This window comes from Cuculus canorus, chromosome W (genome assembly GCF_017976375.1).
Source record: "Cuculus canorus isolate bCucCan1 chromosome W, bCucCan1.pri, whole genome shotgun sequence".
NCBI classification, from domain to species: Eukaryota; Metazoa; Chordata; class Aves; order Cuculiformes; family Cuculidae; genus Cuculus; species Cuculus canorus.
Window position 1 is genome coordinate 5,629,558 of NC_071440.1, and position 21,393 is coordinate 5,650,950.

Below are 21,393 nucleotides of genomic sequence, written 5' to 3' on the forward strand. Positions count from 1 at the left end.
ATTGCAGTCACCTCAAATAAATGGCATTTCCAGGTGCCAGTCATCATATTAGAGCCAGAAATTAAATGGACAGCTCTTTGCACAAATATTTTTACAATGAAATGTCATTTATAATCCCTTGAAAAGTGTTCTTATATTACTTCAAAAAGTACTACATTTCAGAGTCAAGCATGCAGGGTTAGTTTTTTTGTCTCAAATATCCTGACTAATTTTTCAATGTGTTAGGCTCCCACTAAGATGTTTCAGTGTGGGCTAAATACTAAAAAATAGTAATTTAGCAATCTCCCATGGAGATAGTCAGTTTCCTAAGCACAATATGACCCCGAGGTCACAGCATATTCACACACTGCAGTGTAGTACTATGAATAGGACTGCTTTAGTGTAGTCTTGGTAAACAGAATTACTATATACCTTACATTTATCTCTGTTTTCTGCTTTTACAACTAAACATGTTTCAACCTTGCCTTCTTGGGATCAAGTAGCTGTAGCTGTGTAAATATGCTGATTGAAAAGATTATTACATTGAAGTCTCTTCTTCTGATAATTATATTCCATTAATTTAGGGCCATTCATGACAAAACACTTTCCAAATTGGTAAACAGTTATGAACATCAATTTCTTCATAATCCACAGAAATAAAAGTACCTCTTGAGAAGAAGATGTCAATTGCTTAACAGTGCACAGCAGCAAAAAACTACTGCAGGAAAGTGAGAAAATGTGGGGGTTTTGCTAATCTGCCAAGAGATTTGATGTAGATGGTGGTAGTTTGATGTATAAGTTACGTGCAATAATTCCTGGTAATTCCCTGTGCTGCACTAAGTTTTCAGAATTTTTACATAATCCCTTCACCAACCAAAACCCACCCTCAGGTAATATTTATCTGACCTAAGGGATTGCAGAGCCAAAAAAAGGTAGTGCCCAGGGGTCTTATTCAGTCGATGTTGCTCTGCTGCTCTGGCAACCTCTGCCTGCCTCTGGGGAAGATGTTTTTTCCCTGAATCACTATTCCAGCAGAGCACTACTGCATCAGCTGAGACTGTGCCACCTGGGAGGGCTTTCAATGAAAGAATAATTAGCATTGGAAGAATGAGATGGCCATGTTTTGAGCTTTGCTGTAGTACAGTATGCCCCTACCAAGAGCATGCTGTTGGCATAAGCCTAATCTTTGCCAGAAGATGTTGGGAGTTAAGGTTCAGAGGCTCTTGTTTTCTGTTGAGAAAGGAAGACGTGCACAACTCAATATGAGTTATAAGCAGGCTCCGTTTATTGCCTTCAGATAGCTCAGTTATATACAGCGCGAGTTAATTATGCCTACTAGTCCTACTCTGATTGGCGAAGCCTAAGGGTTAGGTTTTTACATGTGTCCTTCTACTTGCGGTTTAGCGCCATCTAGTGTTCCTCATTCTTCAGCGGTTACTTCTTTAAAGTTGTTTACCGAAACTGTCCAAGGTCAGCTCGTCCTTGTCTTCTTGCCATATCGGCATGATTGTACACATTCTTAGTACTTTTCCACTGTCAACGTGGCCTACACTTTGCTGTTAGATAGCAGCTCTAACGATCCATGGCCTTGCTTCCCAAGCCACTCCTCAACAAGAAGAGCATTTTTTTATCCCAAACCACTTCTGCCATGGATGTAGTCCTCAATCCCATACTGGTAGAGACAAAGAGGAGCTTGGTAGGACTTTACTAACCTTTGCAATTCTCTTCCTGTTGGACATGAAGAAGCAGAGATGCTGCTCTTGGCAGAAACATGGATGTAACATCACAGCTATTTAGCCCAAAGCTGATAAATAGGAGAAAATAAAGCAGAGGAAAAAATGAACATCTCAAATTTTACTATATTAATTTAGAGTGCTGCTTTACTACAGAGTGCTAAGCACAAAGTGCAATCAGCATAAAAGCCCAAACTCTCGAATACTCTGTGAAATCGAGTTTTACTTAACTTATTTAAACAAGAAAGGCAACAAATGATTAGTAGTGATCAACAAGTTAACAGTAATGGCTTTCAAGGCAATGTATCTAATCATTACTACAAGAGAACAAGTATAGTAATTAAGAAAGATACATCACTAATTGTCCTGTTATCATCATCAGATCTGTAGTCACCACGGGAGGCACTTTTGCAGTGAAGATTTTGAGAGCCTGTCCTGGACAACTGGAGGGTTCTATGCAATGCATCCACTCAGATCTCCGAAGATCACTGCAAAAGAGTCCAGCTTTTATATCATTAAATAAACAGCTTGCATCATTCTGAAAATGTGGGATCTCTGATCTCAGATGCTCATTGCCCCCTCCCTGCCCTGCTCCTGGAGCATGGCCAAGTGGCCAAGGCCCCAAGAGAGGAGATAAGGAGGCAGCTGGATATCTCTTATCTTTAAGCTAAGGGGCCTGTTGAGGTGCAGCAGACCTGCACAGTTCTTCACCTTTCACACAGAGCTCATGCTCGTGCTGATTGGTCAGCCAGGGTGTTGATGATCTTCTCGTCCTGTGTATGCTGGAGAAGCTACAATTAAGGTGGCACAGCCCAATTCTACTGATAATAGCAATGTGAGAAGTTACAGATTGAACAGTGCACATAGAAATGCAACACGAATCATTCATGGGTCAACTATATTGGTTTTGGCCTGTCGATCAGACCCTGTCACTTCAAGTTCAAATGTTGCCTCAACAGCCAAAACATTTTTGGAATAGTAATCATATCCACAAGCAGGAAAATAAATTAAAGAAAGCTTGCTTAATAATGGTGGAAAGTCACCTGGCAGGTGGAGAATGCGCCTGAGATTTTCTGTACAGCACTGTCCCTCTGCTGCCATTCCAGACACTTGTGTGCAAAAGCAGCTGTCTGAAATATTCCTGTCACACATGGAGGGGGCACAGATGGATGCTGCCATTGCACCTTACTTTGTCACTCTAATGAGCACATCTAGCAAAGGGAAAAAAAACCCAAACAACAGAACAAGGCAAGCTGTTCAAAGGGCTGAAATCCAACTTACTTTCAAAAGTCCTACTTTGATGACAGATTTTCCCAGCACATGTGGGATGACTTTTCCTGCACTGTTTCATAGAATCATAGAATGGTCTGGGTCAAAAGCAACCTTAAAGATCATCCAATTCCAACCCCCCTGCCATGGGCAAGGACACCTTCCACTAGACCTGGTTGCTCAGAGCCTCATCCAATCTGACCTTGAACACCTCCAGGGATGGGGCTTCCACAAATTTTTTGGGCAACCTGGGCCAGTGCCTCACCTCTCTCATAGTAAAAATTTTCTTCCTAATACCTAATTTAAATCTCCCCTCTTTCAGCTTAAAACCGTTCCCCCTCGTTCTATCACTGCATTCCCTGATAAAGAGCCCCCACCCCCCCAGCTTTCCTGTAGTCCCCCTTTAAGTACTGGAAGGCTCCAGTACTAGTCTCCCCAGAGCCTTCTCTTCTCCAGGCTGAACAATCCCAACACTCTCAGCCTGTCCTCATAGAGGAGGTGCTCCAGCCCTCGGATCATCTTCATGGGCCTCCTCTGGACTTGCTCTAACAGATCTGTGTCCTTCCTGTGCTGAGGACTCCAGAACTGGACACAGTACTCCAGATAACATCTCACAGGAGCAGAGTAGAAGGGCAGAATCACCTCCTTCAACCTGCTGGGCACGTGTCTTTTGATGCAGCCAAGGATACGGTTGGCTTTCTGAGCTGCAAGCACACATTGCTGGCTCCTGTTGAGCTTCTCTTCCACCAGCACCCCCAAGTCCTTCTCTTCAGGGCTGCTCTCAGTCTATTCTCTACCTAGCCTGTAACTGTGCATAGGATTGCCCCAACCCAAGTGCAGGACCTTGAACTTGTCCTTGTTGAAGTTCACGAGGTTAGCACAAGCCCACTTCTCAAGCCTGTCAAGGTCCCTCTGGATGGCATCCCTTCCCTTCAGCATTTCAACTGCACCTCAGAGCTTTGTGTCATCAGAAAACTTGCTGAGGGTGCCCTCAATCCCACTGTCCACGTCTGCAACAAATATGTTAATCATCACCAGTCCCAATATCAATCCCTGAGGAACGGCACTTGTCACCGATCTCCACTTGGACAATGAGCCATTGACCACAACTCTCTGAGCGTGACTATCCAGCCAATTCCTTATCCACCAAGTGGTCCATCTGTCAAATCCATGTCTCTCCAAGTCAGAGACAAGAATGTTGTACAGGACAGTGCCGAATGCTTTGCATGAGTCCAGGTAGATGATGTCTGTTACTTTTCTGCTATCCACCAATGCTGTAGCCCCATCTTAGAAGGCCACCAAATTTGTCAGGTTAGATTTGCCCTCAGTGAAGCCATGTCGGTTGTCACCGATCACCTCCTTATTTTGCATGTGCCTCAGCAGAGTTTCCAAGAGGATCTCCTCCGTGATCTTGCCGGGTACAGAGGTGAGACTGACTTTTTTCCTTTTTTCCTTCTTTCCTTCTTTAAAAATGGGGGTTATTTTTCCCCTTTTCCAGTTAGTGGGAACTTCACCAGACTGCCATGATTTCTCAAATATGATGGATAGTGGCTTAGAATCTTTATTGGCTAGTTCCTTCAGGACCCACAGATGAATCTCATCAGGTCCCATGGAATTGTGCACCTTCAGGTTCCTTAAATGGTCTCACACCTGATCCTCTCCTACGGTGGGTGGTTCTTTATTCTCCCAGTCCCTGCCTTTGCCTTCTACGACTTGGGTGGTGTGGCTTCAGCCCTTGCCAGTGAAGACTAAGGCAAAAAACTTGTTGAGTATCCTGGGCAACCAGGTCTCTCATTTCCTTCTGGAGACGGCTCACATTCTCCCGGATCTTCCTTTTATCACCAAAGTACCTATGGAAGCTTTTCTTGTTCCCCTTGACATTCTTGGTCAGATTTAATTCTATCAGGGCTTTAACTTTCCTAACCTGATGCTTGGCTACTCGGACAATTTCTCTGTATTCCTACCAGGTTACCTGTCCTTGCTTCCACCCTCTACAGGCTTCTTGGTGTAGATGGATTGGCACCCACATTGTCCACTAATTAGTCATCCACATCTAGAGCCTCGCATCTATTATGCAGAGGCATCTGAGGAGGCATGGTAGGTAGGAGTGAGTTCACTTGCTGTCCTGTTTGTGGATTTGCTTCTACTCACTGCTTCCCTTTGAGTCCCTGCCTACATCTGGGGGGGGGGGAGGATACTGAATCCTCAGGGGCTTTTTCTGGTGGCTGTTTCTGCTCCTGTATCAGGGAGCTCAGGGTGTGGTTCCACCAGTCTATCTCTTGCTTGGAGTCCCTGATGCTCCTTAGCCTGTCTAATTCCTCTTTTAGCTCTGCCACCAGGCTGAATATAGTCCACCTGCTCACACCTTACACAGCTGTTCCCTCTGCTGTCATCTATATCCAGTGCAAGCTGGTGGCAGTCCCTGCAGCCAGACACCTGGATGGCTGTGTGTTTTCTTGGGAGCTCAGTCTGGGTTGATGCAGCCTTTCTGTCTGGTGCAGAGGATACAGCCTTCTGCCGAGTGGATACCATGGCTAGGCTCCCTATGGTCAACTGAACTTACTAGAGTTACCTCCTGAGCTCAGAGAGAAACTTTGCCCTGCCTGCATGAACTGCTGTACAAACTGCCGTGTCGGAAAACCCTTTCCACGTCAGTCTCTCTCATGAGAGCTGTTGGTTCTGGGAATCCCCTGTCCTGCTCTTCCTAGGGCTTCCCTTGCTCCAGGGACCCCTTGTCCACAGTCTAGCTCTCAGCCACAGAACTTACTGTTACTGCTGCTGATCCTCGTCGACTGAGTGCTGCTGCTGGTTTCACTGCATTTAAATCTCCTGTGGTTAATGGTTGAAACATTGTCAGACAGGCACTGTCTCATGCAACAAACTAGACTTTGCTGGTTTTCATGTCACACTGTCTGGTGCATTTTTCTGCCAACAGGTCATCATGGGGATGGTTCCTACTTGCCAGTGGACACCAAATTGATTGACAGAAGCAATATGAATGTTAAATACAGGCTTCCTCCAATGATGCTTCATATTTAAGTGCAGTTTTGGTGATAACCTCCTACTTTTCTCCTCTTTATTGCTTTCTCATTCTTCTCTGTCATGGCTTGGAGGCCACTCAACATACCCACAGGTAGCACACTTGGTGTTTCATAGGGAAGAGTTATCTTGGCTGTTGAAAATCCCATCCATGTGCAAAATACCTGCTGCAAAGCAGACAGTAGTTTTAACAAAAAAACAGTCAGGACACCATTTATTCTGTTTTGACTTTCTTAAAGCTTATCCCAAAACTTTTGGGATGCAGTATTCCTAAAGTATATTGCTGGGTATGATAATCCCATCGCATGAGCAGTTTTAATATATCTCAGGCTACGGGAATACCTCTAAAAATCTAACAGCAAAATGCATTTTACGTTATTATATTTCATTCTAAGCTTTCTGCAGAAAATATTTTTTTATTAATTAATTCTTCCCTAAAATAGGAAAACATGAGAGGAAACTCTGTGGATTAACAAAAATTAACTGAACCTAATCAGTGCCAGCTGGAGTGTAGATATGCTATCAGTGACTTCTTATTCTTGACCCCATCTCTGCTACCTAATGAAGAACTGACATATATTATTGAATGAAACAACAGACAAGATTCCCTCAAATGTGATATCGAGTGAGGTTTGAAAGTACAATATAATTGCAAGGCACATAGCTGATTAACTCGCACTGATTATTTTCCTCAGCCAAGACAAGGAGGGAATGTAAAATTTTGTTACTTTTTCCTGTCCTGTTTTGCTGCAGCCAACACACCACCACTGTGTGTTTTAGGCTTTCTTCCTGCTCTTCATAATAGTTCATCATAATTATAGGAAAACTGACTTTTGAGAAGTAAAGAGAGCTCTCAGAGCCTACAATAAAGGATATCTAGAGAAAAAAAAATGTTTTTCTCGATAGCCACTGTATTTTATATGGTATATTCCTTCAATGCCTTTTAATCAGCGTGGAAATGAAAAAGAAACCAAACCCCAAAATCTTTGGAATTTCTGTACTAGACTGTTGTAGTGCTGAAAGGATGGCACTCAGTTGCTTGTCTTACTCAGTTGCCTGAAAAAAGCTATGTGAAGAGGGCAAGCTATTTAAATAGACTAATTAAGTAAAGAAAGAATATTAGGAAAGAAAATAAAATATTACAATTGGATTATATCTACCACTAAATAAAATTGTTATTTGGAAACATTTGTCTTTTCTCCCTTTTGCATTCAGTTGTACTAAAGGCAAAATGAAATCCCAGACAAGTATTGCTTAGATTATACATGGGAGGTTGTGGGGATGATGCCACATGAAAACTCTTTGAGTTACTTTTCTTGTGAAATCTTGGCCATGCTATAGCATGGCTCTTCCTTTTGCATCCCATTACATCGAATATTTAGGATTTTTTCTTCAAACTTAAGTGGAAAGATATTTTGGAGTTTAGGAGTTAGTAGACAGAGCAAAAGGATTACTCACTGTTTTGTGCAGGTGTCTGTAATATATGGCCCAGTGCTGTGTTGGGCTTTATCCAACAAGATAATAAAAATATAAGATGTATTAATCCGAATGCAATAGGAAAAAAAATTGTTGAAAGCAAGGGACCAGTACTTGAAGTCAGTTAGACTGGGACTTGACACCAGAAATTATGTTATTTTCAGTCCAGTCTTGCTGCTGCATTGAAACTAAGGAAGCCCATCACTTCAGATTACTGAGCCCCTAACCTGCTCAAGTGTTGCATGGGGATCTGGTCAGCATATCAATAAATGAAAAATAACATGATGTGAGACTGACTGTGGGGTGAATGAAGTACTGACAAATTAACTGTTCAGATTGGCTGATACAGAAGATACATATTTGCCTGTAAATACTGAGAAAGACTATATATGCTGTAAAGAAAAAAAATCCATGATCTTTGTATTTCCATTTTTAGCAAAAATGAGCCAAGAGTTATTGACTCCCAACATCATGTTATTAGCACCCAGAAAGTACAAAGTCATTACTGCTGAAATATTTTCCTGTTTATGACACCCATCTGCACCATCCATCTGCTTTTTCAGAAGATTTCATGCCACCTGACAGGCTTTATGTGTTGTATGGTTGACTCCTAAAGAGGAAGGGGAGCAAATCCAGCACTAACCATCCTCTTGTTGTCTATCTTCTTTCAACCCCCCCCCATAGGGCAGATGCAACCTCCCCATGGCAGTGTCACACCCCAGAAGAACAGCAACCTCCTTGTCATCATTGTTGTCACCGTTGACATCATAACTGTGGTGATGGTGGTGGCCATCATCTACACCAGGTGCTCCTTGTCACAGCAGAGGAAGTATGTTCTTGAATCACAGAATGGAAGGAAAAGGCAGAAATGCTCAGCTTCAAAACAGATATGGGCAATAGCATTCATACTGTGGAGACATGAGGAGATTTAATAAAATGCTGTTCTGAATTTGTTGACAATACACACTTCAACTGTCCCAATAAGTCTCTGCCCATTAGGTTCATGGGTATGTTTGCAATGTAGGGTTTAGTCCAGCATAACAACCCATCCGGCATTTTTATTGCGATTATGTTTTTGCTCATTTTAGATGTGGTGTTGCCCCCTATGCCAACTAGGGCACTATGTGGTATAACTACTGGCCATTCTTCAGGCCATTCCTTTTCCGCAATGACCGTTACATCAGCTCCCGTGCCGACTAACATTTCTCAATACACCTCACAATTATTCAAAATTAATGTCACTTTCATTTTGGTTTTGTATTTTGTATTTCCAATGCCCACATTATCTGGTTTTCCTATCCTGTTGAGCCAAATCCTCCGCTACCTCTTTCTTTTTTCTCATGCCGGGGGGCTTTGTTTGCAAAGGGTATCAATTGTGCCAAACGTGTTCCTGATTCTATGGATACCGGTGGACTCGGAGTCCAGATCATGGCTTGAATTATGCCAACATAATTGCTGTCAATTACTCCAGGTAGAACAAAAACACCCTGCATAGTGGTACTAGAACGTTCTAATAATAAAGCACTCAAACCATGTCCAAGGGGGCCATGGGCGTTAAGTGGTATTTTGTGTACCTTTGATGTTGTCAATGTTACCGGTGTACCTTTGATGTTGTCAATGTTACCGATTCAGTTGTTACGACATCCCCTCTGGCACTTCCTCGAGTCTTTGCGACGAGTTGATCCAAACATCCTGATTGTTGTCTTGGCTGTCCAATGCTGGCAGTTGATTTGGCACCTTCACGGGTATTTGTGTCTGGGGGCGCCCCTGATTCGCGCTGTTCCTCCAGTTTCCCTACTGATCGATGGGGTGACCAGCCCTGTCAAATCTTGATCGACAGTGGTTAGCAAAACGTGGTCCCTTATGACATTTTGGACAGAGTCCTGGTGCCCGTTTGTGCCTTAAGCCTGTGCACTCTTTAACATTTCAATTTCTGCATTGGGAGCTTAGATGGCCCAGTTGGCCACATGCATAACACCTTTTAGGTTGCCATGGTTTTAAAGCGGCAGCAAATGCTCCAGCCAATACATTGGCCTGTTGTTCCATGGTCCCTACTCTGTTGGCTGCATCCACCATCTCTACAAGTGTTGAATTTCTTGGTAGCGCGATCAAAACCTTTTTACAATCAACATTCGCATTTTCTGTGGCTAATTTTAGCATTAACGACTGTCTTGCTTCTGGGTGTTCGACTTCTTTATCTATGGCCTCTCTCAGCCTGTCTATGGATGTCATATATGGTTCTCCAGGCTTTTGCTTGATATTAGTAAAACATACTGGTGGTTTTCCAGCCTCGGGTAATGTTGCAAATGCCTTGAGTGCTAATTTTGCTGAATCTCTCAATATTTCAGGCAGCATCCTAGCTTGTGCCTGAGGGTCAGTAAATGGACCAGTTCCCATATAATGTTCCACGCCTACCCCGAATAACAGGCAACCTGGTTGCCTCCTGAGGTTTTCTACTGCTTTGACTTCACAAAATTCGAGCCACCGGTCCCGCCACAACAGTTTTTGTGTAGGTGTTAAAATCATTGAAGCTAATTGTGAGGCATCAAAGGGAGTGATTAATTGACCTGTCATTATGTTTTCTAATAATGTTTGTGTGAATGGGGCCTGGAGTCCATTTTGTGTTGCTGCCCTACGCAGTTCCTTAATGAGCTGCCACTCAAACGCATGATATTGATTTGGTTGTCCTGGGGTAATGATCACTGGGAACACGTTAAGCATTTCCCCTCCTTTAATGCTTCTAATTTTATTTTCCTCCAGCATTCTCTAACGGACTCTCCCTTTGCATTTTCCTCAGGGGCCGCCGGTGGCAGCCTCGCTTTTGGGGATAGCTGATTAGATGATTGAGCTTGTCCCCTTTTATTTCCTTGCTCTTTACAGTCCGATAATGATATTTCGTCCTTATAAACCTCCTCACCACCAGGTTCGATCTCGCTTTGCAAAGACACGTCCGTATAGATTGGTTCCTTAATCTGGTCACTAGATGGCGGTACCGCTCCACCACCCGAATCTGTGGCGCACTTTGTCTTTACGGTTTCCTGTTCGTTGTTATTTTCAAACAGAGCATTTCGCGCGGCTATGGCCGTTTGTTTTTCGGCCCGCAAGTCTGTCAATGCGTCTAATACTAAGCACAACGTTGTTAAAACTCGACTTGCGTTTAGATCTCCCTTGGAGGCACCCTCAAACAATTTCTCGCCTGCCTCCTTCCAAGTACCAATATAAAAAACACGCAGGGATTGCGCGGGCATATTATTGCTTCTTAGCCAGGCTAACAAAAATTCTAATTTATATTTGTCATACTGAGCTCCTTTCCTTTTCAAAATATGCTTAAACATCTTTACTATTGCTTTCTCTTCTGTTGACATATTGGCCCCCATCTTAGACTACTTAGTTTCTCAGCTGCTCACCTGAATCTCATGGAAGAGGTGTTTTTGGGCCCCGGGCTTTTCTTCTTCCTTGTTCGCTCGGTCCAGCTGGCAAGACGATCGTTCAGCTGAGATGTCTCCCCCGTGCGCTATCCTTTCCAGTGTCTCTTAGATCCCCAGATCAGCGACTCTCTTGCTGCATCGCATGACTGTCGGGGTCACCATTTGAGGAGATTAATGACACAGAATCCGATATCTTGGATTGAAGACCTTTATTGCTCTTAGCGAGCTCCTTAAATACCCAATGTTATGTTACATCCAAAACTTGGCATCATTTGATTGGTTACAGACAGCTGTTCACATGTATAAGTGTATACTACTATTGGTTATTTGCTACAGTTCACACGCCTAGATCAAGTGCTTACTTGTTTACTTAGCTTTGCATATTTTACATGTTTTTCCCTTAAGTTATCATGATTTCTACTTTTCTAACTTACACCTTCCTCTCAGCTTCTGGGCATACAGCCATAGCCTACTGCTGCTATCAGTTGTTTCCTCTTCAATGCACCATTTATAGTCCTTCAAGGGCATCGTGGCCTTCGTTAAAATAAAATGCTTCTACAGAGACACAGGTTCTGAGACTGAACTGCATTTTGGGGCTCAATCTTTCTTTTTTTGAGATGTCACTCATTGCCAGTGCATGGAGAATATTCCCTGTCCCCAGTCTGCGGAGTAAACCATTGACAGTAAGTGCTCCTGATATGATAAGCCTTGAAAAATAAGTTTGCCATAAACAGCACTTGGTTGTTTATGTTGCCAAATATAATGTAGACACAGGAAAGAATCCATTTCATTGATTTAAAGTGGAGGGGGAAAGTGTTTCTCTGTGCCTGGTGATGCCGTCAGACTTTCTAACTCCACTACCCTGCATTTGCACAGGTGAGAAACAGACACTCCTGCTCACTTGCTGTATGGATCTGGCATTAAGGGGATTAATCAATGTCTCAGAGCAGGTGATTCTGTTGACAACAGTATTATGTTTACTGTTTTGTTATATTCTTACAACCCATGAAAACCAAGAGGCCTCCAATTTGGCCTGGGAGCTAATCCGAGGTTACTACAGAATGTGGGGACACAGACCGAGGGATATGTGTGGCCCTTCCTAGATCAGTTCAAGACGGCCTGAGATTCTTCATGCTAAACTTAGACTGGTCCAATCTATTCAGATGTAACAGTGCTACCCATGGAGCCATCATAGGTGATCGGTGGGAGGTGACGATAGGGGACAAAATTCAAACTATATTGACAAGGGAATGTAGCACTGGGACCTCTGGTCTTCGAGACTTGGAAGGTTCCTCTAAAGTCAAATCTGAATAGAACATGGTTTGAGCAGAATTGCACCAATACTCAAACATCAGTGAATGTAACATTTGAGACACCTGTGAATGTGAGTGGGAATGTTACCAGAATTAGTGGCCCCATAAAACTGGACTCCCAGGAAAAGAACCATACCTGTGAAACTTTTCCTTGGGACCCCACATTTGACACGTTCCACGTGCCAGACTATTATGAAGCCAACTACACTGTGCTGTGGAGCCCTTTCTTGTGCATTTCCCTTCCAAAACAACAGAATCTGGATGGGACAGATTTGAACAAATTATCGTTTACCTGGTCACAACAGAGTAGAAAACACTAGTTCTACACAGAGTAGGAAGAACCACTGTAGCGGGCAGTTTTGGTTTGATTTCGGGTTTGACTCCAGGCAGCATTAGGGCTCTCCTTGCTGTTTAGTGGCTCAGTTAAGCAGATTGCTACAATGTTGCCAAGTGTTGCCAACTGACAGGCTGTTCTGGTAACTTTTGCGGCTGCAGCTTCTTCTGTCTGTGCTCTGTCCCATACAGGTTGTTTGATTGTTTGAATCCAGTGTTTTAATATCATGTATCTCGTTTAGTAAAAGATATAGTGTACACCTCTACCTCTGAGTGATTTTGAATTGCTCTGGCACCATGCCAGGATAAAGAGCTCACTTTCTTTTAAAGTGGGCCGTGACAAGAGTGCTGCATCATCCTTCCCAATGCATCTACCTCAATAGAAGCAGCTTGAGCCAAATTATGGACCAGACAGCTGCACTGTTCCAATCAACGCAGCCTAAGGACTGGGAGGACTAAGGGTGGGAGTCATGGTTTACAAAACTAGGATTAATGTCAGTTTCTGGATTTATGTTTTTGATGATTAGCCTAGCGAGTGTCCATTGCATGATTAGCCATACTCTGTCTTCTTTCTCTTCCCTCTTTTCTCCTGCTGTTCAGTATATGCAACTTGCCACCAAAGAAGATGGATGTGTGCTGATCAGTCTGCAAGGAGAACAGCACAGACCTGTTTGAGCCACGAATTGGGGTATAGACCTGGCATGAAGGAGGTTAAAGAATGTCTCAAAGCAGGTGATTCTCAGGACTGACCCTCCCTCTCAGTGGCAAGAGTGGATGTGCTTGAGAGCATGTCTGGACTTGCCTAGGAGGGGAGCATGCCCAAGCTTGCTACCTGCCCTACCACCTGATACAGGTGAGGGGCAGGGACAGAGAGCTTAAAAATCCCCATGAAAGCCTGCAACTGCATGTACACCCGCCATCTCCTGAACTCGGCTCAACAAAGGAACGCATGCTGCTATACCCAGAGCCCTGGAGGTAGTGACTGTCTTTCATCCTTTCTTTTTCTCTTTTCTCCTTTTCTGTCTTTTCTCCTTTTCTCTCTTTCTCTCTTTCCCTTTTCTCCTTGCAACATGTATGACTGCAGAAGGCTGTAGCTTGCATGGGGTTTTTTTGGCAGCATTAGGGCTCTCTATGCCCTTTTCTCAGTTCAGTTAAGCAGCTTGTTACAAAATTGCCAATTGCTGCTAAGTTATGCAGTAGTCTGGTTTTCTTGTCAGTGCTCTGTTTCATATGGGCTGTTTGATCATTTGAATCCAGTGTTTTCAGGTCATGCACCTTGTTTAGTAAAAATATTGTTTACACCTTCCTTCTGAATGATTTATGTCACTATGGCACCGTGCTGGTCCAAAGAACTCATTTTTAAAGTGGGACATGACACCTGCTAACCTTTGTAAGGACCTTATCCTCTCCAGACAGACTGTCCCCCAAATTCTTCCAGTAAAAAGCATCAACAACTATTTCTCCAGATAATTCTCATATACTTGAAAATAAAAGTCTACAAATAATTAGGGGGAAACTATCCTTAGGATTCTTCTTTAAGGCTATAAAAGGGCATCAGCATAAAGTACAAAGCTTTTTTAATTTTTTTTATGAGAAATTAGAGGTGGGTTTCAAACAGAGCTGTGCTTGATATATATAATTAATTGAAAATTAGGATACTATTCATTATTTTATGATTACTTCATTGTGTTATCATTCCATTGTGAAAGACTGAACATGAGAAAATTTAACGATAGCTTGTCCACAAGAATGATTAATGTTTGCACTAAGGGCAAGACATTATTAAATGATTTTTTGTGGCTATCAATGGCTACAAGCTGTTCAGAAGGGACAGACCGGGAAGGAGGGGTGGAGATGTTGCCCTCTGTCTCAGGAAAAAGGATGGAATGTGAAGAACTGCCATTGAAGAGTAGCCACAAACAGGTTGAAAGCTTGTGGGTCAGAATAAAAGACAGAGGAACCAACGGGAACCTTGTGGTTGGTGTATACTACAGGCCACCCGATCAAGGAGAGACAATCGATGAAGCCTTCTTCCTCCAGCTACAGGAGGCTTCACGCTTGCAAGCCCTCATCCTACTGGGGGACTTCAACCACCCTGACATATGCTGGAAAAGTAGCGTGGCAAGCTGTAGGAAATCCAGGGGACTCCTGGAGTGCATTGAAGATAATTTCTTAGTCCAGCTAATAGAGACCCTCACCCGAGGAGATGCAATACTGGACCTTATGGTCACTAATACAAGTGAGCTCATCAGTGACATTAGGACTGGAGGCAGCCTGGGTTGCAGTGATCACACACTGGTGGAGTTCAAGGTCCTGAGGGATACGGGAGAGGTGAGGAGTGTGATCAGGACCCTAAATTTCAGGAAAGCAGACTTCCAGCTCTTCAAGGAGTTACTTGGTAGGACCCCCTGGGACATGGTCCTCGGGGACAAGGGAGCAGAACAGAGCTGGCAAATATTTAAGGATGTTTTTCATAAAGCACAAGAGTGCTCAGTCCCCAGATGTAGGAAATCAGGCAGGAAAGGGAAGAGACCAGTGTGGCTGAGTTGAGACCTGCTGGTCAAACTCAAGAAGAAGAAGGAACTGCACAGGCAGTGCAAGGTAATCTGGGAAGTATATAGGGACACTGTCTGGTTATGTAGGGATTAGATCAGGAAGGCCAAGGCACAGCTGGAGCTGAACTTGGCAAGGGAAGTAAAGACCAACAAGAAGAGCTTCTACAGGTACGTCAATCAGAAGAGGAAGGTTAAAGAGAATGTACCCCTGACGGAGTCAGGGCCACTGACTGGCAACGGCCACTACCCCAAAGGGTGCTCATTGGTTAGCACCACTCCCAATTGGGCCAGAATGTCCCGCCCTATAAGGCACTGCATGGTAGGTGGCAATTGGACTACCGAGAAAGTAGCTGTTAATTGTTTTCCATCAATGTTCACCTTGATAGGAGGGGAACGACTGGCCAGGGTTAAACCCCCAACCCCGGTCACTGTGGTGGCAGCCGGTTGTAAAGGCCAATGTGGAGGCCAGCAATTAGGGCTAATAATGCTGGAATCAGCCCCAGTGTCCAAAAGGCCTGAAAATGACCTCTTTTGTCCTTGATATTCCACCTCCACCTTTTTCTTGGGCCTTTCATTAAGATTTAAAGTCAGCAAAGTCAGGCCGCCAGTGGATCTGAAACCTTCTTCTCCCCTCTCTTGTTCCCTTATAGGCTTTATCCCTTTTGTCATTTGCTCCAACGGTACCAATTGAGCAATTCTCTGTCCCTTATTAATTTGAACGTGTGGAAAAGGAGTATGCACCATAACCATAATTTCTCCAGTAAAGTCCGCATCAATAACACCAGGTAACACAAATAATCCAATCATAGAGGCAGACGATCGTCCTAATAGCAGTGCACCCACCGCTCGACCTTGTATAACAATAGGTCCTTTAATTCCTGTTGGGATCTTTTGTGGGTGCGATGTCATTAGCGTGATTCCTACTGCTGCTGCCAAGTCCAGCCCGAGGCTCCCTGTGGTGGCAGGTTGGGGGCAGGGAAGGTCGGTTGAGCTGCAGCGGCGACTTGTGTCTGAGCGTGGCCACTGCGATTTGCGCTCCTGCCGGAGTTTCCCGACCTCCGCCGACAAGCGCCCGTATTGTGAGTATCCGAACGGCACTTTCGGCACCATATCCTTGTAGCCTGGCATTCTCGGCACATGTGACCCATGCCTCCGCATCTGTAGCATTGCGTACGGGTTCCCGATGGAGCCGAATCAACTGCAGCTGACGCTTGAAGGGGTGCGAGAGCAGCTAACACCTGATTTTGTGAAGCCTTTGCCTGTTCCTGTAATCCCAGCCCGAGCTGCTTAATAACATCTACTAAAAATGCTTGTAACCCTACCGGCATTTGAGCCATCCTTTCTAACTTTAGGAAAGATATGACTATACAAGGCTGTAGCGTTTCTATACACAGGTAAAGTAGCATTTACATTCTGACCTTTTGGAGTGATGTTATAGGTACAATTATACATTACACAAGCATCCATTATTACTGACCTATTTCGCTGGAACCTATCTTGGACCGCTGTCTGTAATGACACAAACATAACCTCTTCCTGTCATTTTTAGCTCAACAGGTCCTTCCCATTCGCCTGAGTCCCAGTCTTTGTATAGTACTTTGATACCTTGCTGGTCCTGGTTATTCAGTCCTGACTCTAGCAATTTGTGATGGATTACAATAGGAGGACTAGTTCTATTTCCAGTTAAACGTAAAGAGTTCAACACATAAGTCACCTTTGCAATTCTTTCACTAGGCGGTAACATTTCTCCCCCCCCCCCCTTTTTTTTTTTTTTTGAGTTTGGGGAGCTTTACTTTTAAAAGGTACTAATTGTGCTATTAGACCAAATGCCTGACCATCAAGTCGCCTATGAGCTTTTCTCTGAGTAATGGCTTTTTCAATTTTGCCCAAAGTTGTGCATCACTCCTAAAAGTACAAGGTGCTGTTAAAGCCATGTCCTCCCTTAAGAAGATCAAATAATGGACTTAGTTCTGCATTAGTTATACACAAATAAGGTTTAACTCGATTGATTGTTTCTAGGAGCTTTTGTAAATTGTTTTAACTACTATTTGCAATTTGGCTTGCTGGGGTTCAATTGTGGCATTCAAAATTTTCCACTCAAAATATTTCCAGGTTTGAATTTTTTCAGGTGCGACTTGAAGGCCTATTTTCTCTAATACAATCTTTGAAATGGTATTAATTGAGTAACACAACTGCTTTGGGTGATATACACAGGTGGGAAAGGAATATAAACCATAGCTTGTATTTGTCCAGTAAAAGCAGAATTAATAACACCAGGTTACACAAAAAGACTTTGCAAAGTGACACTTGAGTGACCTACTAACCAAAACACTTAAACCGTTACCAATAAGACCAAAAGCTTGGAGCGAAACTCTGTGAGCGTTTCAATCCCTTATTATTGAGGAGGCTGTGGAGAAGATCCAAGCAGGAGCATTTATTGTTGTCACACGTCTCCGCTGCATGCTGGGTTGCTGGTTTCCTTGGTTCTTTGATGTTAACCGTTTACCCCCTGGCTTCTTTTGTCTGTTTTTACCTGTATGGGAGTTCTCAAGGCTGCAAATGCATTAACATTTCTATTCCTTTGCAGTTTTTTACTCTCAGAGGATACTCCTTTTGGGGTCTTAAATCATGTCTTCATTAGTATCTGGCTAAAATTCCCTTTACGGTTGTCTGCACTAGGACCCAGCAGTTGCTGATCTGATAAGGGACACTGGAATGCAGAGTGTTCTTCATAAATTGTTACTCCCCTAGAGAGAGATAAGGACTCCCAAGCTGAAAGAAAACAAAAAACCTTCACTTTCGAACAAAATCAGGAGTAAGGGGGGGAGATGGGGGGGGGGAAATGGTTTTTTTTTCATTTTGTTGTTTGTTTGTTTTCTACTTTCTTTTTTCTATTTTTCTATTTTTCCGTTTTCTTTTCTGTTTTTCTTTCTGTATTTCCTATTATCTTTCTTTTTTCTATTTTTATTTCTATGTATTTTAAAATCTTGTCATCTGCAGCCTTTCACTTCAAAGGTCCCAGGTAAATCTACCTGTTTGCCGGCTTAGTGGACGTTTGAGATTGAAAGGTTTCAGAGTTACATTTTTAAGATTAATCAAAACAGAGGCTCAATATAACCAAAACCCAATTTGCAAGTCTTACAAACGTTTAAAGCGCTTTAAACACACACACGCATACACACACACAGAACCACTCTTTTGAGAGCTGGCTTAATATACCTATACAATATTGTTTACGACCAGTCAATAAGAATAGCATGATGGTATGAATATTTAAACTACACATGGCACCGAACACATACAACACTCAAAACATGTACATATATCACAAAATAAGGTTTGTATCAATTGTTTAACAGGTAATAGTCCTTGGTTGTTAGAGCATTTTCATGGCAGAGGACTATCCTATGATGGCTGTGAATTATTCATGCATACGATGGAGCTGGTGGCTGTTTCGAGCACTGGGGCGGTGGGCAGCTTGGCGACAAACAGTCAGTACTTTCTCTTTTTACAGCCTTTCGAATTTCTTTTATCGCTTCATAACTAACTGATTTCCAGCGAGGATCTGGTGTTTCCTCTGCCATGCCATCTTCTTCCTCCTCTATGGTCCAATTTGCACCCAAGGTGTTAATCACATTCTGTGTAGCCTGATCGCAGTTGTAGCCTGATTACTGTTTTAGCAGTGCCCCTCGGATGTATTTTTTTTTTTATTTTTTTTTTTGGCGGCGGCGACGGGGGAGGTAAAGCCACCTGCGTGACCGTAGGGGGCAACGGAGTGGTTTGGGACCACTCTCTTTCATAGCTTCTATTTTTGTGTGAGCAGCAGATGCTTGCTCAGCTGCTTTCTTTTCTGCCTGATGCTGTAAAAGCTCGTTATGTACCAGCCTCCATAGCTTTCCCAACTTTTTTGCCGTTTTATCATCCTGTAGTGTAGCCTCCCACAACACATCCCCGAACTTTCGCCGCTCTGTTAGCTCATGTACGGTATGCGGATTTATGAATAAGCCCTTGGCATGCCCATATACTAAAAACCCCGGTAACTCCTTCTGCAAATCTATTCCTTTAACCTGCCCCTTTTCCAGGAAAGCGGTAAATAAATAATATGCTGCTTGCCTTTCCATACCTAATTTGTCAGCGCTGTTGCAGCCCCTCAAGGTCTCGGCAGCACGTATCGGCCGGGCCCGTCTATACAGTCACCCAGAGCACGGCGCTTCCTCAGGCTCGTCTATACGGTCACCTTACTTGTATTCGCGCTTATTGCCGTCCCGGCTGCTTCGGGACCCGACCCTGTCACCCTGTCATCGCTCGTCTGTGGTTCAATGCCTGCGTTTTGCTCCGGCACGTCAGGGATCACCATTTGACGGAGTCGTCCGTGGTGTCCGGTCGGTCGGGGTCACCATTTGATGGAGTCGACGGGAGACAAGCACATCCGATGATGATCAACAAGTCTCAATTTATTGATACGATAGGCATGCTTTTATAATAGCAGTAAAAAGGCTCATACATATTGCAAAAGTAAGGCTCATCATTGGTCCAATACAGAATGTCAGCCCTGCCTCTATTGCTACATTCCTAGGATGTTTGTGGTTTTTCTAGGTCCTGTTTCTATCTCCTGTTATCGCCTAACTTCTTGCTCAAGGAGACTGTGGCCTTGTACAAGGCTGCTATTATTTCACCAGCTGTATTTTCTCACGTCCCTTCTCCTCAAGCCACGTCTCTACAAAAACTCTCCACATACCCCCACTGGTCGTTTAGAATGATGACCTCGTATCAACAGATAAGGAGAAGGCTGAGGTACTTAACAACTTTTTTGCCTTAGTCTTCACTGATAACCGCTCTCCTCACCCCTCCTGGGTCATGGGACAGCAAGATGGTGACCAGGGGGGTAAAGCCCCTCCCACAATAGAGGAGGATCAGGTTCGTGAACACCTAAGGAACCAGAACATATCTAAGTCCCAGGGACCTGATGGGATGTATCCCAGAGTACTCAGGGAATTGGCAGATGTGATTGCCAAGCCACTCTCCATGATATTTGAAAAGTCATGGCAGTCAGGAGAAGTCCCTGGTGACTGGAAGAAGGGTAACAATTTCCCCATTTTGAAAAAGGGTAGAAAAGACAACCCTGGGAAATACCAACCTGTCAGCCTCACCTCTGTGCCTGGGAAGATCATGGAACAAATCCTCCTAGAAGACATGCTAGAGGACATGGAGGTGATTAATGGCAGCCATCATGGCTTCACCAGGGGCAAGTCCTGCATGACCAACATAGTGTCTTTCTATGATGGGGCAACCATGGCAGTGGACATGGGAAAACCAACAGATGTCATCAGTCTGGAATTCTGTAACGCCTTTGACATGGTCCCCCACAACATCCTTCTCTCTAAATTGGAGAGATATTGATTTGATGGGTGGACAGTTCGATGGATAAGAAACTGGTTGAATGGACGTATTCAGAGAGTAGTAGTCAATGGCTTGAAGTCCAGATGGAGATCTGTGACAAGTGGTGTCAAGGGTCCGTACTGGGACCGGTGCTGTTCAGTATCTTCATCAATGATATTGACAACGAGATTGAATCATAGAATCATAGAATCACTAGGTTGGAAGGGATCCACTGGGTCGAATACAACCATTCCTAACACTCCCTAAACCATGTCCCTCAACAACTCATCCACCCGTCCCTTAAACACCTCCAGGGAAGGTGACTCAACCACCTCCCTGGGCAGCCTGTTCCAGAGCCCAATGACCCTTTCCTTGAAAATTTTTTTCCTGATGTCCAACCTGAACCTCTCCTGGCGGAGCTTGAGGCCATTCCCCCTTGTCCTGTCCTCTGTCACTTGGGAGAAGAGGCCAGCTCCCTCCTCTCCACAACCTCCTTTCAGGTAGTTGTAGAGAGCAATAGGGTCTCCCCTCAGCCTCCTCTTCTCCAGGCTAAACAATTCCAGCTCTCTCAGCCGCTCCTCATAAGACTTGTTCTCCAGCCCCCTCACCAACTTTGTTGCTCTTCTCTAGACATGCTCCAGAGCGTCAACATCCTTCTTGTGCTGAGGGGCCCAGAAGAGAACACAGTACTCAAGGTGCAGTCTCACCAGTGCTGAGTACAAAGGGAGAATAACCTCCCTGGACCTGCTGGTCATGCCGTTTCTGATACAAGCCAAGATACCATTGGCCTTCTTGGCCACCTGGGCACACTGCTGGCTCATGTTCAGTAAGCTGTCAACCAACACCTCCAGGTCCTTCTCCTCTAGGCAGCTTTCTAGCCGGACTTCTC